The sequence below is a fragment of the Phoca vitulina genome, unplaced genomic scaffold (genome assembly GCF_004348235.1).
Source record: "Phoca vitulina isolate PV1807 unplaced genomic scaffold, GSC_HSeal_1.0 scaffold4, whole genome shotgun sequence".
Taxonomy (NCBI): Eukaryota; Metazoa; Chordata; class Mammalia; order Carnivora; family Phocidae; genus Phoca; species Phoca vitulina.
The window spans coordinates 4,526,356-4,533,551 of record NW_022589707.1 but is presented as its reverse complement, the minus strand read 5'-3'; the positions used below and the strand labels follow the sequence as shown (position 1 = coordinate 4,533,551).

The following is a 7,196-nucleotide window of genomic DNA, read 5'->3' as shown; positions in this document are numbered from 1 at the left end:
GGAATATGTAGCTATGAAGACCTCCACCAATAGAATTTTCAGCATAAAATTTGCTACGAATCTTGGTATCACTGAGTGACTACCAATCAGCCTAAAAACAAGTCCTAATGAGAGTGTTTATAAGCAATATTTTATTGCCTTTCACAAAACAATGACACAGTTAAGGGTGACTTATAGTTATATCTGAGGTATATTCTCCCAGTTTATTCTTTTTTTTTTTTTTTAAGATTTATTTCAGAGAGTAGGGGAGAGAGCAAGAGAACGCAAGAGCATGAGTGGGGTGGGGGCAGCAGAGAGAGAGAGAAGCAGACCCTCCACTGAGCAGGGAGCCCGGCCCAACACAGGGCTCAATCCCAGGACCCTGAGATCATGACCTGAGCCAAAGACAGACGCTTAACTGACTGAGCCACCCAGGTGCCCCTCTCCCAGTTTATTCTTGAATGTTACTGTTTATCATACTGTGGTAGCATCTGTCTTTTAGGAAATATTTTTCTGGTCCCAGAGTAGGGATGGATACTAATGCTGCTGGATTTTCTGAAACTACCATAGAGATGGAGATATATAGTAAAACTCCTTAGCTCATGAAACATTTTTCAGGGGTTCCTGTGTTGTATGTTCAATGAAAGTACACCAGGTGAGGAAGTACTTTTACTATTAATTTTCTTGAACCGATGTGCTTTAATCACATCAATTAACAAAATGAGTCGTCGTTCAACCATCGAATGCTTTCATATTTTCTTCTCTCTTCCATTGCTATAATGACTTTATGTTCTGTGATAACTTTTATTTTTAGCTTTGGTCAATTTTTAAAAAATAATATCGACATAATGGTAACCAAAATGAGAAATAAATGATTTAATAATTCAAAATAAAAAATAACCACAATTGAAAGAAAGTCTAGAAAGTAAGATTGTGATGTATAAGAGGCAAGTGTTCCTAATCAGTAGAAATAGGTTTTTCTTATTTAAATTAACTTTCCAGTTTAGAGATTAAACATATTTTAATTATCACTGATTGTTTCTAGTAGTGTCTAGAAAACAATTGATATTCCTGATGTTTCTTAACCAATTCTGAACTCTAGACAATTATTTTTGCAGCTAAATTTAATACCACATATTCAATACACTGTTTTTATAGAATCCTCCCTCACTTGATCATATTTATAGAAAATAAAGTGTCTAGGGCACCTCGGTGGCTCAGTTGGTTAAGTGTCTGCTTTGGGCTCAGGGTCATAATCCCAGGGTCCTGTGATCGAGTCCCACATCAGGCTCCCTGCTCAGCAGGAAGTCTGCTTCTCCCTCTGCCTCTGCCTACAGAGGCCCCCCGCTTGTGTGCTCTCTCGCTCCCTTGCTCTCTCTCTCTCTGTCAAATGGATAAATAAAATCTTAAAAAAAAAAAAAGAGGGGCGCCTGGGTGGCTCAGTCGTTAAGCGTCTGTCTTCGGCTCAGGTCATGATCCCGGGGTCCTGGGATCAAGCCCTGCATCAGGCACCATACTCAGTAGGGGAGCCTGCTTTTCCCTCTCCCTCTGCCCCTGCTTATGTGCTCTCTCACTCACTCTGTCTCTCAAATAGATAAAATCTTTAAAAAGAAAAGAAATTGTCTCTGTGAGCTTTTGCCCACACAGATACTACTCCATCTTACCTGATGCTTCTCTCAGGTTTGTAGTTTAAAAACTTCAAAGGTCTGCCATGCATTGAAACTGTAACTTCCAAGTTACTTTAAGCAGCTTTTCTTCTTTTAATTAATACAACCTTTTCTTCATATTTCTCCAAATGGTAAGTGCAAATCAGATATAAACTACAAAATGCATTTGTTAACATTTTTTCATAGCTTTATGATAGTCTAATATGAGACCAATTCCAATTTACACTTAGGAAACAATATATTCTTTTTTTTTTTTTTTTTGATGCAGTGTTCCATGATTCATTGTTTGTGCATAACACCCAGTGCTCCATGCAGAATGTGCCCTCTTTAATACCCATCACCAGGCTAACCCATCCCCCCACCCCCCTCCCCTCTAGAACCCTCAGTTTGTTTTTCAGAGTCCATCGTCTCTCATGGTTCGTCTCCCCCTCCGATTCCCCCCCTTCATTCTTCCCCTCATATATTCTAAACTGATTAGTTGACTTATTATAGCTTTTCAAATAAAATTGTCAAATTATTGGCATTTATAACAGTAAAAATTTTCTTTAAAGCAGAAGTCACAATTTTGCAAAAACACAAGATCTCCTATTTAGCCCTCAATGTATGTGTTTTTCATTGAATCTGACATTCATTTAACAAAAGCTTTGAGTGTCTTTTATATAATAATGAACAGGGTGATCACTCAAAAGGACAAAATAATGTATATGATAATACATATTCCCAGGATACATTTTATATGGTCAATGCAGCATGTGAATTCAATTGAATGGCCTCTGTATCCCATTCCTCGCTATTTCATCATTGACTGTGTCTTTAAAAATAGCGAGAGATTTATAATGACAATATAATTATTTTTACTGATATCTTTGACCAAGACTGCACATTAACTATCAGCTTATAGAGACTCTGCACTCATAGTAAGTTGGTGCTCAGAACAGCCTGAATCCACCAAAGCAGTTAGGACCATCTTTACCCCAGACTGTTTAACTGGGCCTAGAAAGAATGAGCTGGCTGCCTGTCTTGTTCTTATGGCAATTATTTTTGTATAAGCAAAGAAAGCTCTTGAATGAAGGAAGAAGTCAAGGCTCAGAATATCAGAGGACTTTAATGCACTTTAAGGCATCCCTTTGAACTTCTGCATATAGGTCAGTTGCCACTCAATGGATAAACAGTGAGTACCTCTGTGTGTGTCCAAGATGGATCTCACAGCACTCTCCATTCAATAAATTTCCATCTTAAATATATGGAAGAATATACAATCATTGCCAATATGTTTTCATTACTCAGATCATCCTGTTGCATGGGTCTTAAAAAAATCATATACATGAAGAAAAATTACAATTTTAGTGCAAGTGAATTTAGCTCACAATGATGTACTGAGAACTATTTATGTAGAAAATTTGATGCAACTGTGCAAAATAAAAGAACATCTACTGTGTATATTTAAATGTTATGATGCTGTGCTAAATAATACATGATAAATTGATTCTCTTCTGTGTAGCAGATGAGGTCCAGTTGAGAAGTCTTTTTTTTTTTTTTTAAAGATTTTATTTATTTATTTGAGAGAGAGAATGAGATAGGAACAGCATGAGAGGGGGAGGGTCAGAGGGAGAAGCAGGCTCCCCACTGAGCAGGGAGCCCGATGCAGGACTCGATCCCAGGACTCCGGGATCATGACCTGAGCCGAAGGCAGTGGCTTAACCAACTGAGCCACCCAGGTGCCCTGAGAAGTCTTATTTTTGATGTCAGTTACATAAGGAAAAAGAGTAATTCTTAGAGTAGACCCTAAAATTGAGAGAAAAATCACTACATTGTATAGAGTTTTAAAAATATTGTTATGTATGAGGAATGGTAAATGTTTAACAATGAGCTTTTTAGGGAGAAAGGGGGTCTTATTTATAGTGTTTACCAATATTGTAGTGTAAATACTCCTACCAGGGCCAATTTCAAGTATCCACCGTGTCACCACTGAGCATAAAGTGGGAAAGGCCTGAGTGTTAGTAAGCCAGTAAAAACCAGCTCCATCAAATATTTGGAAGTTACAGACAGAGATTATAAAATATCCATGTAATTCCTTATATTTCCTATCTTCCTTGAAATTAGAATGAATACATATGATTGTTTCTGGCCTAAAAAAGTGAGACGTGATGTGCACCACTTCCAAGCTACAGTGGTTGTAAGCAGGTATGCATCTTCCCTCTATCTCCCTGCTGCGATCCACTAGGAGAACTTGTGTTCCATGAGGCACAGCTGTAAGATGAGCAAGGGCTGCCTTGCCCATGACTGACTTTGTGTAAGTGTAAAATATATATCAGTATAAGGCATTGAGGACTTAGGGTGTATCTCTTGTGTTGTGGCAGCTGAGTATCATATAGGAAGATGAAGGGTGGTGTATGTGATAGAGTTGCCATTTGGAAAACCCCAAAAACCTAGAAAGTAAGATACTAAGACAAGGTGTGTCTGGAGTGTGTCAAGCCCTTTGAGATTCAAGGTCAGGTAGATCAAGGTAGAGGGTAAGATGAGACAAGGTCTCAGGCTGGTAATTATGGGGGTTGCCTGGCTGGTTCACTCAGTAGAACGTGACAATCTTGATCTCAGGGTCATGAGTTCAAGCCCCATGTTGGGTATAGAGATTACTTAAAAAAAATATGATAGGTGATTGAAAGATAGATAGATGATAGAGATAGATATAGAGATAGATGATAGATAGATAGATAGATAGATAGATAATGATAGATAATTATGGGAGGATCAAGGTCTGCATGTTGTTTAGTCAGATTATCCCGAGTGGTTCCTCCAGAAGTGGAATTTGAGATGGAGTTTGCCCACAGGATATTTATTAGGGATCAACAGTTGTAGAAGGGAAGTGGAGACAGGAAACCTACAATGTCAGTGCAACAAAAGTTCATTTAACCCCACAGGCACCTCTGAAACACTTATGGTCTACCAGTTGCACCGTGATGGCTGGGCCTTTGTATCCCCACAACAGAAGCAGCACCAGAAGCACATGCACTAGGATGAAGCATCGCTGCAGCTGAGTCAACCCAAAGGAGCTGATAGCTGGCTGCTATCTACTGGCAGCTAGAGTGAAAGTCTTGCCTTCAAGTGATGACTCTCCATATCTACCATGCAGGTTGAATTCAAGTTTGAGGAGCCTCTATTTTTCTTTTTCTTTCTTTCCTTCTTTCCTTCATTCCTTCTTCCTTCCTTCCTTCCTTCCTTCCTTCCTTCCTTCTTTCCTTCCTTCCTTCCTTCCTTCCTTCCTTCCTTCCTTCCTTCCTTCCTTCTTTCTTTCTTTCTTCTTTTTCTGCTGTTTTCTCATATTCCACTTATCAGGTAATGGTAAGAATAACCCCAAGATAGGATATTATTCCTACTTTGAGTCAGAGATTTAAAAAGGATGCTTCTCAGGAGCCAGGATGGTAGACGTGCCCATCAGGGGGGCACCTGGGTGGTGTGATGCAGTTGGTTAAGCCTCGGGATGGAGCTCAGTGTTGGGCTCCACACTCAGCAGGGAATCTTCCTAAGAGTCTCTCCCTCTGCCCCTCCCCCCCACTAGTTCTCTCTCTCTCTCTCTCTCTCTCAAATAAATAATATCTTTTTTTTTAAAGATTTTATTTATTTATTTGACAGAGAGAGACAGCGAGAGAGGGAACACAAGCAGGGGGAGTGGGAGAGGGAGAAGCAGGCTTCCTGCAGAGCAGGGAGCCCGATGCGGGGCTTGATTCCAGGACCCTGGGATCATGACCTGAGCTTAAGGCAGACACTTAACGACTGAGCCACCCAGGCGCCCCACAAATAAATAAAATCTTTTAAAAAAAAAAAAGTACTCATCAGGTAGGAAAACTACAAGGGAAGGATGAACTCAGCTTTACAAAGTCTAAACTGTGGAGTCAGCCACCTTTCCTACTGAGGAATTCTTGTCCAAGTTAAGCTTTGAAATATTTATTTTTCTTGCTTTTATTTGTCTCTTAACAAGAAAATGAAAGAAGTGTCCTTTGACTCAGCCATTCCACTCCTAGGAATATATCCTAAGCTTTTAATTTAAAAAAAATTTTTTTTTTAGATTTTATTTATTAGAGAGAGAGAAAGAGTGTGTGTGAGGGAGAGGGCATTTGAAGCAGACTCCATGCTGACTTTGGTGGTGATGTCCTGGGTTTGTGGTGATCAGCCACCCTCTCCATTACACTATCATCATGAATTGGAAAGAGTGCATAGGCTTGGCCGTTGCTTCCTGGATGAGTGGATTTATTCTGGCTCTGGTCCATGCAATTCTCCTTCTAAGGTTGCCCTTCTGTGGGCCCCAGGAAGTAGACCATGTCTTCTGTGAAATCCTATCTGTCCTCAAACTGGCCAGTGCTGACACCTGGATCAATGAAGCTGTCATCTTTGTTGAATGTGTAATTAACTTATTTGGGCCCCTTTGCTCGGTGCTAGTCTCCTATACTAGCATCCTCCCAACCATCCTGAAAATCCAGTCAATGGAAGGCCAAAGAAAGCCTTCTCCACCTGTGTGGTTGGGCTTTTCTTTGTCACTGCCATGGTGGTTTATATGATCCCAGACTCTAGTCAAGGACAGTAGAAAGAAAAAAAGCTCTCCCTTTTTCATAGTCTCTTCAGTCCAATGCTGAATCCCTTCGTCTACAGCCTCAGGAATGCTCAGGTGAAGAACGCCTTGTATAGAGCATTGCAGACAGGCTCTGTGTGAGGGGAGGAGAGAACTTTTAGCTAGGTCAAATCTTTTCCCTTTGAGGTGTTGTTTGAGAATGACTTAAAGGTCAGAAAAATTACCTAACAGTAAAGTTTGATAAGAAAATGTGAATTGTTCAAGACTCTACCTGAAAGTAGAAAATATTTTGAAGTGTGAGGATAGTCTCTGGTTTGGAGCATTTTTGTTCAGGGATGAGACATCTGGATTATCAATATGCTTAATGCTATAAAAATCTATAGAGCCCATTTCTTCAAGAAATAAATTAGTATCTTAAGACAATATTTTTGTTTAATTGTTGAAACAAAAGGTCAACACATTGCCCTAAATAATCAGTTCAATCATAAGCATTCACATCACCTGGTAACAAGCGATATTTTTCAGAGAAATGAAAATCTCTGACTACGGTAGCTTAATATATACAATCATCACTGAACTGTGTATTCCTAAAATCCCACCAGTGAGTCATATGAAGAAAGGACTGAGAGTCATTGCTGGATAGCTAATAAATTCCAAGTGTTCCAACTAGAGTTGAGAAATTCTTAGTATGTAGCAAAAACAAGCTAAAACTATCTCACAGCTCTTTATAGAAATATCTCCATCCCTCCTATACTGTGCTTTCATTTTCCCTTCCCACCTACTTTCTCCCTTATAGTTCCCACTTATGTTTTACAACACATGTAGTTAAAGACAGATGTATTCTCTTAAGTACCTCACTTCCACATTATTTTTATATCTCTTGCCAAAGTTTTCCTCAAAGCTTCTGCCTTTTTATTTTCCAGAGCAGCAAAATATTTCAGGCAATAATATTTCACCTTGTCATGCCTTTCAATCATTAAAAA

At 39.4% G+C, this 7,196-nt stretch overlaps 1 pseudogene; it reads left to right on the top strand.

Annotated features, from left to right (window-relative positions):
* Window positions 1–5,761: 5,761 nt before the first annotated feature.
* On the top strand, window positions 5,762–6,977 carry LOC116630694 (annotated as a pseudogene).
* The last annotated feature ends 219 nt before the right edge of the window (window positions 6,978–7,196 follow it).